The 11419-nt window shown below is 45.3% G+C and overlaps 1 protein-coding gene across 2 annotated transcripts in view; it reads right to left on the reverse strand.

Annotated features, from left to right (window-relative positions):
• LOC137629111 (mediator of RNA polymerase II transcription subunit 15-like) overlaps positions 1 to 10992 on the reverse strand; it is a 45400-nt gene extending 34408 nt beyond the window's left edge. The window contains exon 1 of one of the 2 annotated variants that reach the window (XM_068360385.1): positions 10867 to 10992. The gene's annotated coding sequence lies outside the window, so the exon portion shown is untranslated. Of the gene's footprint in view, positions 1 to 10791 lie in introns of both variants that reach the window. The other variant, XM_068360392.1, reaches the window with a different exon arrangement.
• Between the last annotated feature and the right edge of the window lie 427 nt (positions 10993 to 11419).

The raw sequence follows: 11419 nt of genomic DNA on the forward strand, positions 1-11419 counted from the left end.
AGAACTCTAAACCAAGACAGCGGAAGACCATGGTACAGAGGCTATGGCACTACCTAAGACTAGAGAACAATGGTTTGATTTTGGAGTGTCCTCCTAGAAGAGCGGCTTACCATAGCTAAAGAGTCTCTTCTACCCTTATCAAGAGGAAAGTAGCCACTGAACAATTACAGTACAGTAATTAACCCCTTGGGTGAAGAAGAATTGTTTGGTAATCTCAGTGTTGTCAGGTGTATGAGGACAGAGGAGAATCAGTAAACAATAGGCCATACTATTCAGTGTATGTGTAGGCAAAGGGAAAGAACCGTAATTAGAGAGAAGGATCCAATGTACTACTGTCTAGCCAGTCAAAGGACCCCATAACTCTTTAGCGGTAGTATCTCAACGGGTGGCTGGTGCCCTGGCCAACATACTACCTTCTATCTCGAGATTTTAATTCAATATTCCACTCATCATCTACTTCACGTTTCATGGTCCTCAGCCATTAAGTCTGGGTCTTCAAACTCTTCTAGTACCTTGTGGAGCCCAGCTGAACGTTTGGTGAACTAATCTCTCCTGGGGGGTGCAAAGAGCAGGCCCAAACCATCTCCATTTAACCCTCACCATGATATCATCCACATACGGCACTCAAGTAATCTCTCTTATAGTTTCATTTCTAATCCTGTCCTGCCATTTAACTCCCTATATCCTTCTGAGAGCTTTGTTCTCAAATCTACTAAATCTGTTTGAGATTGTTTCAAGAAGAATAAAACAAAGATTAAATATCTGATGTTGGCTGAAATTGCAATACTACCAAACATATTTACAACTGCAGATTGGTCATGTCTTAAACTGAAATAACACCAGTAGTATTTGGACATTGTCAGTCTTTACCCATGCACCATTACTAAAAAACAGAACCATCTCAGACTTTTCTAACCCAAACTTGGATAGTTTGTCCTTATTCACAAGGGGCATTTCACCCCTCCAACCAACCACTTACCCAAATAAGACCAAAGACACTAGGATCGTACTTATTGTAGTCTCGGAGCTGCATATTTAAAGGCTCTAGAGCCTACAGTAGACAATAATCCATAGATACACAGCGAAGAGGTTGAAAGCAGTTGGCGTACAAATGTAATCTTGCAGTTAAGTGCCATTATTCTAAAGAGATGAAATCAAAGGGATATGTCCTAGTCTAAGGTACCTTACCTAACTGGAGCTCTGCAAGACTTATAAATTCAACGTGCCCAAAATTTTGATTAAAAATTTTATTTTTATTAGTAAAATAAATTTTTGAATATACTTACCCGATAATCATGTAGCTGTCAACTCCGTTGCCCGACAGAATTCTATGGAGGGATACGCCAGCTATCACAATACTAGAAGGGGGTGTACTTACCAGCGCCACCTGTGGCCAGGTACTATAGTACTTCTTGTTGACACCTCCTCAATTTTTCCTCGGTCCACTGGTTCTCTATGGGGAGGAAGGGAGGGTCGATTAAATCATGATTATCGGGTAAGTATATTCAAAAATTTATTTTACTAATAAAAATAACATTTTTCAATATTAAACTTACCCGATAATCATGTAGCTGATTCACACCCAGGGGGGTGGGTGAAAACCAGTGTACAAGATTAAAGGATAGCTAAGTATCCCATATTTCATATAACAGTTATCTCAAATAACAATGAAATAATAAGTACGTACCTGGTAAGGAAGTCGAATTGAACCGTTACTCTGCCTCTTTTTTAAGTTCGTCTTCCTTACTGAGCGCAGCGTTCCTCTTGGAGGCTGAATCAACCCAAAGGTGCTAAAGTATATAGGGTTGCAACCCCTACTAAAGGACCTCTACAAAACCTCTAACCCAGGCGCTTCTCAAGAATGAATAGACCACCCGCCAAATCAAAAGGATGCGGAAGGCTTCTTAGCCTACCGTAACAACCATAAAAACAACAATAAAGGCATTCAAGAGAAAGGTTAAAAAAGGTTATGGGATTAAGGGAATGTAGTGGCTGAGCCCTCACCTACTACTGCACTCGCTGCTACGAATGGTCCCAGGGTGTAGCAGTTCTCGTAAAGAGACTGGACATCTTTAAGATAAAATGATGCAAACACTGACTTGCTCCTCCAATAGGTTGCATCCATTATGCTCTGCAGAGAACGGTTTTTATTAAAGGCCATCGAAGTAGCTACGGCTCTTACTTCGTGGGTCCTTACCTTCAGCAATGCAAGGTCTTCCTCCTTTAAGTGAGAATGGGCTTCTCTAATCAGAAGCCTTATATAATACGAAACCCCGTTCTTGGACATGGGCCTCGACGGTTTCTTGATGGCACACCATAAGGCTTCTGACTGTCCTCGAATAGGTTTAGACCTCTTAAGATAATACTTGAGAGCTCTGACAGGGCAAAGAACTCTCTCTAGTTCGTTACCTACCATGTTGGAGAGGCTAGGTATTTCAAACGATCTAGGCCAAGGACGTGAAGGAAGTTCGTTCTTTGCTAGGAATCCGAGCTGAAAAGAACATGTTGCAGATTCGGTCGTGAAACCAATGTTCTTGCTGAAGGCATGAACCTCACTGACTCTCTTAGCTGTTGCAAGGCAGACGAGAAAAAGAGTCTTGAGGGTAAGGTCCTTGAAGGAAGCTGACTGGAGAGGTTCGAACCTAGGTGACATAAGGAACCTTAAGACTACGTCTAGGTTCCAGCCTGGAGTGGATAGACGACGCTCTTTAGACGTCTCAAAAGACTTAAGGATGTCTTGAAGGTCCTTGTTGGAAGAAAGGTCCAAACCTCTATGGCGGAGAACTGAAGCCAACATACTCCTATACCCTTTAATCGTAGGGGTTGAAAGGGATCTCTCATTCCTAAGATGTAGAAGGAAGTCAGCTATTTGGGTCACAGAGGTATTGGTAGAGGATACTGAATTGGCTCTACACCAGCTCCGGAAGACTTCCCACTTAGATTGGTAGACTCTACGAGTGGAAACCCTTCTTGCTCTGGCAATCGCACTGGCTGCCTCCTTCGAAAAGCCTCTAGCTCTAGCGAATCTTTCGACAGTCTGAAGGCAGTCAGCCGAAGAGCGTGGAGGTTTGGGTGCAACCTGTCTACGTGAGGTTGACGTAGAAGGTCCACTCTTAGAGGTAGAGTCCTGGGGATGTCGACTAGCCATTGAAGTACCTCTGTGAACCATTCTCTTGCAGGCCAAAGGGGAGCAACCAGCGTCAGCCGTGTCCCTTCGTGCGAGATGAATATCTGCAGAACTTTGTTTATTATCTTGAACGGTGGGAATGCGTAAAGGTCGAGATGGGACCAGTTCAGTAGGAAAGCATCCACATGAACTGCTGCAGGGTCTGGAACTGGGGAACAGTACAGCGGAAGTCTCTTGGTTATGGAGGTGGCAAACAGATCTATGGTAGGTTGACCCCACAAGGTCCAAAGTCTGTTGCACACACTCTTGTGGAGGGTCCATTCCGTGGGAATGACCTGATTCCTTCTGCTTAGGCGATCTGCTGAGACGTTCATATTGCCCTGAATGAACCTCGTGACCAGAGTGAGGTTTAGACCTCTTGACCAAATGAGGAGGTCCCTTGCGATCTCGTATAGGCTCCTCGAATGGGTCCCTCCTTGCTTGGAGATGTAAGCCAAGGCTGTGGTGTTGTCTGAGTTCACCTCCACCACTTTGCCTAGCAGGAGAGACTTGAAGTTCAGCAGGGCTAAATGAACTGCTAGTAGCTCCTTGCAGTTGATGTGGAGCATTCCCTGTTCCTCGTTCCACGTTCCCGAGCATTCCCGTCCGTTCAAGGTCGCACCCCAGCCCGAGTCCGATGCATCTGAGAAGAGATGAAGATTGGGGGTCTGAATAGCCAACGATAGGCCCTCCCTGAGAAGGAGATTGTTCTTCCACCACAAGAGAGTGGTCTTCATCTCTTGGGTGATTGGGATAGAGACTGCTTCGAGAGTCGAACCCTTGTCCCAATGAGCTGCAAGATGGAATTGAAGAGGGCGGAGGTGGAGTCTCCCTAGTTCGACGAACAGGGCCAGTGATGAAAGGGTCCCTGTGAGACTCATCCACTGTCTCACCGAGCAACTGCTCCTCTTCAGCATGCTCATGATGCACTCTAGGGCTTGGCTTATCCTGGGGGCCGATGGAAAAGCCCGAAAATCCTGACTCCGAATCTCCATTCCCAGGTACACAATGGATTGGGAGGGAATGAGCTGAGACTTTTCTATGTTGACTAACAGACCCAGTTCTCTGATTAAGTCCAAAGTCCAGTTGAGACTCTCCAGACAGCGACGACTCGTGGAGGCTCTCAACAGCCAGTCGTCTAAGTAGAGGGAGGCTCTGATGTCCGATAAGTGGAGGAATTTTGCTATATTCCTCATCAGATGAGTGAACACCATAGGAGCTGTGCTTAGGCCAAAACACAGGGCTTGGAATTGGTAGACAACCTTTCCAAAAACGAATCTCAGGAAAGGTTGGGAGTCTGGATGAATAGGAACGTGAAAGTAGGCATCCTTCAAGTCCAACGAGACCATCCAGTCCTCCTGCCTGACCGCTGCTAGGACCGACTTCGTCGTCTCCATCGTGAACGTCTGCTTGGTGACATACGCGTTGAGCGCGCTGACGTCCAGCACCGGTCTCCAACCTCCTGTCTTCTTGGCCACTAGAAAGAGATGGTTGTAGAAGCCCGGGGATTGATGGTCCCGGACTATAACCACTGCCTTCTTCTGCACAAGTAGCGATACCTCCTGGTGCAACGCTAGCCTCTTGTCCTCTTCTTTGTAGTTGGGAGAGAGGTTGATGGGAGATGTGGTCAGAGGTGGTTTGAGGCAGAATGGAATCCTGTAACCCTCCCTCAGCCAACTGACAGACTGGGCGTCTGCACCTCTCTTTTCCCAGGCTTGCCAGAAGCTCTTGAGTCTGGCTCCTACTGCTGTCTGGAGATGCGGAGAGTCAGTTTTTTCCTTTAGAGGCCTTGGAGCCTTTCCTAGACTTGCTCCTGGAAGAGTCTGGACGGGAGCTTCCTCGGCTGGGGGCTCTACCACGAAAGGGCGGTATGAACCTCGTAGCAGGGGTATCAGCCACTGGGGAGCGATAAGTCCTGGGGACTGAGGTAGCAACCTTAGACTTACGAGCCGATGAGGCTACAAGATCATGTGTGTCCTTTTGTATCAGGGCAGCAGACAAGTCCTTAACCAGCTCTTCGGGGAAGAGGAACTTCGAGAGCGGAGCGAAAAGGAGTTGTGACCTTTGACAAGGTGTAATGCTGGAGGAAAGGAAGGTACACAGCTGTTCCCTTTTCTTCAGAACCCCTGATACAAACATCGACGCAAGCTCACCAGATCCATCTCTAATGGCCTTATCCATGCAGGACATTAATAGCATGGCAGAATCCTTGTCCGCAGGGGAGGTCTTCTTGCTGAGGGCTCCCAGGCACCAGTCTAGAAAGTTGAACATCTCAAATGCTCTAAATACGCCCTTCAGTAAGTGATCAAGGTCTGAGAAGGTCCAGCAAACCTTAGAGCGCCTCATTGCAGTTCTCCGAGGCGAGTCTACCAGACTTGAGAAGTCAGCCTGGGCAGAGGCAGGTACTCCCAAGCCTGGTGCCTCTCCTGTGGCATACCAAACGCTCGCTTTCGAAGTGAGCTTAGTCGGAGGAAACATGAAAGACGTTTTGCCAAGGTGTTGCTTAGTCTGCAGCCACTCCCCTAAGATCCTTAACGCTCTCTTAGAGGACCTTGCTAGGACTAGCTTAGTATAGGTGGACTTAGCTGGCTGTATGCCCAGCGAAAACTCAGATGGTGGAGAGCGGGGAATAGCAGAGACAAAGTGGTCTGGGTAAACCTCCCTAAGCAGAGCCAAGACCTTACGAAAGTCAATAGACTGTGGAGAAGGCTTGGATTCATCCACGTCTGACGAGGGATCCAGGTGTGCCGCCTCATCATCAGACGCCTCATCACCAGAGTGTAGCGGAGAGATCGGACAAGTATGCTGAACAGCAGAGTCAGAACGAGTAGGAACAACAATATTAGAGGTTTCCTCTTCAAGAATCTGTTGAGGGAAAACCTGAGGCTCAGACTGCAAAGGCTGAACAAAAGACGAAGCAGAAGGCAGGCGCATGGGTGGAGGAGGCTGACTCCTGGCATGAGTGGCTGAACCCAAGGGTTGCGCTTGCTGAGCAGTTGGCGGAAGCGGAGTAGCAAGTTCCTGTTCCTGCGGTGTGAGCGGAGCGTGATGAGGTAGAGGCTGCGCAGAACGTGGTAAATGTCTCGCAAGCTGAGGCTCCTGAGGCGCAAGGCTAAGGTGTGTTGGTGCTTGCCTTGTGGAGGGTTGAGCTCGCTGCAGCGAGAGCTGAGGAGACTGACTCATGGATGGGAGAGGTTGTTGTACCTCAACCGAGTGTTGCAACACTGGTGGAGCAGCAAGTGGAAGCGGAGGAAGAGAGGTATAATCCTCCTGATCCCATTGTAGAGGTTGCCTTAAGGAAAGCAGAGGCTGTACACCACTGGGAACAGCAAACACAGAACGTGGCTCAACATCGTACGCCTGGCAGGTGGTACTGCGATCAGGCGGAGCGAGCGCAGGCGGAGGCGGAGGCGCAACATTCTCAGCCCGACACTCACGCATCAAGTCCGAAAGCTGTGCTTGCATGGACTGTAGTAGAGTCCACTTGGGGTAGGCAGAAACTACAGTAGGCTGAGGTAAAGCCTTAACAGTAGAGCTCTGTTGTGGCAGAACCTTACTCCTCTTGGGCGGAGTGCAGTCGACTGAAGACTGCGGCGAGTCAGAGCTGAGCCAATGACTGCAGCCCGGCTGAGCACTCGCGGACTGGACTCTGCGTTTAAGTGGTCTCGAGACCTGAGTCCAACGTTTCTTCCCTGACAATTGATCAGCGGACGAGAAAAAGACGGGCTCAATCGTCTGCAGGTGGGAGTGACGGTCTTTGGAAGACACGCCCGCAACCACCGAGGATACTTCTGTGCGCCGATCAAGGCCTGCCGAACCCTTATGCCCTTCGACATTGCTTCTCCCCTGGGCTTGGGAGCTTGCAAGAGGTCCCGGACTGGGAGGACGACTGGCTCGCACAGAAGTATCCTCACGCACCACACTGACACTGACACTAGCACTTGGCACTGCACTGACACTAGCACTCGTCACAGCACTGGCACTAATTCCACCCACTGCACTCTTGACCTTAAGTTCCTTGACTTCGGCCATAAGAGACTTATGATCACTTACCACTGACTCTACTTTATCGCCTAAGGCCTGAATAGCACGCAAAACAACAGACATATCAGGCGGAGGGCAAATAGTAGGTTCGGGGGTAGCCACTACAGGGGTAGGAAAAGGTAGGGGATCATGAGGTGAGGAAAAAAGTGAAGAGTGAGAAGAACTCCTCCTAACTCTACCTCTCTCTAACTTAGTTGAATATTTCAAAAGACGGACAAATTCAAGTTCCGAAAGTCCGGCGCATTCCTCACATCGATTTTCTAACTGACAGGGCCTGTCCCTACAGTCAGAACAAGCGGTGTGAGGATCTACCGAGGCCTTCGGAATACGCCTATTACAAGACCTATATCGTCTATGGGAGGGGGCTTGCGAAATGTCAGACATCTTGAATCCAAAGAGTTAGCCAAGGGGGGTTCCAAAATCAAGCAAAAGATCGTTAACCGTTAATCAGGACTATATAAAAGCTATCTAGCTAATATAAGAAGGTTTCCAGTAAAGCGACAGCCGAAATCTGAGAGAATACTTCACCAATTAGCCGTGAAAATACTCGAAGATCATAAGCGTATCCCAGAACGTCTTGCCGGAAGCACGACAGAGGAAAAATTGAGGAGGTGTCAACAAGAAGTACTATAGTACCTGGCCACAGGTGGCGCTGGTAAGTACACCCCCTTCTAGTATTGTGATAGCTGGCGTATCCCTCCATAGAATTCTGTCGGGCAACGGAGTTGACAGCTACATGATTATCGGGTAAGTTTAATATTGAAAATTAAATTTATGAACTGATTGGGTAAAATAATTTTTGGTTTTGCGATATGCAGAGCAACTTTTAATCTGGAGAATTTTTACAAAGGGTGGAAACAGAATGAGATAGGCATAGTGTCTACAAACCTACATATCATCCAAGGTTGGACTAAAGCCTGGTTGAACAGAAACACAAAAAAAGATAAAGTAGAATGCTAAGAAATAGGTCCAAAGTACAGTGGCCAACATGAGGTGCACTGACAGCACTAACTATATCCACCTATGGGGTACGTAGTCCACAAGTCAAGTTACAGCCTGGGCATTTGGCTTAATCACAGGGGATATTATTTGAGGTATATGGACCTCAAAATAATGGAACCTTTGTAAATCAGCGACCAGTTCCTCAAGCCTTGATTAAAAATGGACATCGAGAAACCTAAATTTCCCCCCCCCCCTCTAACCTAACCTACAAGCCGTGTCCTTACCTACTTACCTAACGGGGAGCTAATGCCCCCGCTGCGACCCCTCTTACACTGCCATATTCTAAGTTAGACATAATAATACATACAGATGGCCGCTATCGTACATTCACCCCCCCGGGGTAAAGTTGTACTGTATTACAGATTCTCATTTTGAACAGAAAATATATGTTTTCCGGTAGGAAATGATGTGATTTAACAATTTGACCTTCATTTCAATGGCAAACAAACAGAACAACCAGTTTGAGTAACTTCAAGTAGCTGAACTGGTTGCTGTTGTTGCGGATGAAATGAAGGTGAAAACCGGTTAAATCACGTTATTTCTACAGGAAAACATATATTTTCTGTTAAAATGTTTAAATATAATGGCTCTTGTTCAAATTCCGCCCTCACTTCACTCATCAAGAACGTATGTACACTGACATTGCTAATGTTAGCAATGCTACGCTAATATTAGCAATGCATAAATAATATGTTTTTATTAATTTACATTATTTTTCAGTAAATTAATTAAACAAAATGTGTATTTTAAAGCATTTTTCTATATACCCTTTACATAATACAGTATATAAAAGGGTACAAAAGGGTACAGAACCTATCAAACCCACCTAACCTAACTTAGAAGTCCCCAGATCACAACCCCTAGCCGGGGGCAAGCCCCCAGACCCCCTTCCCAGGTCACAACCCCTAGCCGGGAGCAAGCCCCCGGACCCCCTTCTCAGGTCACAAACCTTCCCAGGTCACAACCCCTAGCCAGGGGCAAGCCCCCGGACCCCCTTCCCAGGTCATAACCCCTAGACAAGGTTCTGCCTGCAAATATATAAAATTAAAGAAATGAATGACTTACTTTCGTGACCGCAACGACGAAACTTGTGGGTCATCGGGGTGTTGTGACTGTGACGTCTTAACTTCTGTATGTGCATACTGTATCACCGTTTCTTCTTTGTCTTAGCTTAGTAAAGCACTTGGAACACTGTAAACGTTGGGCTATTACATTCTGAGGTTCAAGAAAATTATCAACATTGGAATTCATCGAAATACTTTCAAGTATGGATTACTGCAGTCGTTACAAGTTTCTAAAACTTCCATAGTAAAATACGCAAAAAGACGTCACTTGAACTAAAAAAAACCTGACTTGGACAAAGGTTTCCACGGAAAAGGGTTTGTTGGAAGGTGGGGGTAGGGAAATATTAACCCCCTCCCCCTGTGCAAACTTTCCATACGTATGGCTTTGTGATTGGTTAACGGAAAAACAACGGAGTCTAGAGAGTAAACATGAATGAACCAGAATGGGAAACTTGACCAGAGCAAGTATTTATGTGAAATCTGGGCGTGACAAGGTAATAACACAATGTATAAAAGTAATATAGCAAGATAAAATGGAGTGTATGATAAATAATATTCAATGGGAATATAAAATGAGGTGATTTTATAAGATATCGGATAATAAAACGAGTAATTCTTGGGTCAAACGTAATATGTATACGAGGGTATTACATAAAAGGAATGGTATAGTTGTACTGGATCAAGTCAAATACTTGAATACTCGGGGTGTAGTCGAATAGCTAAATGTGGCGGGTAGAGAAGAAGTAATCCTATTGGTGGAGGAGGAGTCTATGCGCAGAAGGTCGAAACCTGCTATGTACAAACGAACGAACAGGAGCGACTACAACCGACCCGTGAAATGTCAAAAAATAAATGAAAAACACTGCTAATGTTAGCATGTTACACTAACATTGCTAATGTTAGATTGCGCAGCTCAATATTACCGTATTTTTTCATTGGTTTATTATACATCCAAGAAGGTAATGTATAGAGAAAAAAAGGCTTGTTTTACCATTATATACCGTTTCCCCAGTATGTTTTCCCCACCCATAACCCCGAGTTCCCACTGGGGGTCCCCATTATCGTTATATAGAGATATATATATATTTCTGAAACTATTCATTTGTGACGGGAACGAGAGTCATTTTCGAAGTGGAATTTTTTCTATAGAAAAAAGTAGTTTTTTCCCTAGGTTACATTGCCCTGTAATACAGTACAATAATACCCACCCAACGTCCCAACCTAGCCTACAAGCCATGTCCTGACGTACCAACCTCCCCCCCCCCCCCTTACATTGCCGTATTCTTAGTCGGCCGTCAACATACATACAGGTGCCCGCTATCATACATAAACCCCTTGTTCACAATCAAAAGCATTGACTTACACTACTTACACAATGTGTAGTCATACATATACAATAATCATACGAGGTCTTAATGGAGTAATCTGGTCTAGCCTACATGCAACCTACGGTACATCTAAACTTATTTCAATTTCAAGCGCAATTAGCCCCGTAGATGCTCATGCTATACTTACGTGATGTTAAATATGTTCACTAGCCCCGTATAAAACTTTATAGAAGGTAAGCATCAACAAAATAAGTAGACTTACGCTATAAACTTTCTAGTTTCCTTAGCAGTTTGACAGATAACAGTTCCTGGTTCCTTATTGCTCACGCTGCAAATTAAGTTTGGGGGGCACTCTATCTCTTTATAGATAGGTGCAAAGCTTCTAAGCTTAATCTTATTATTGTTATTGAGTTTATATTACCTGTGCCTTAAATGAATTAATACCGTAATGAGATTCTTAATCTTTACTTTTATTCGTTTCTACCTTGAAATTAGATAGGATAACACCCTGATTTCATCAGTTTTGGCAACCTATTGTGGTCAGTTACTTTGGACTTCTTAACTTCTTCTTTCATGTGCATTGCCCTATCTATAAATGCAGCCAGATCCCTGCTAGGATTTTTTTTTAGCGTACCTAAACTTATGTCTACATTCATTAGCTGTCCTAATTTTGGGCATAAAAATAAATGTTCGGTAGTATCTTCATCTTTGCACAGGTTTCATATTTCCCTCTGAAATTCGCTTTTAAATTGAGCATATTTAATCTTGTCTTCATAACAAAGGATGCCTTATCAAGATTCATTTCTCTGATATAA

The sequence above is a fragment of the Palaemon carinicauda genome, chromosome 2, assembly GCF_036898095.1.
Source record: "Palaemon carinicauda isolate YSFRI2023 chromosome 2, ASM3689809v2, whole genome shotgun sequence".
NCBI lineage: Eukaryota > Metazoa > Arthropoda > Malacostraca > Decapoda > Palaemonidae > Palaemon > Palaemon carinicauda.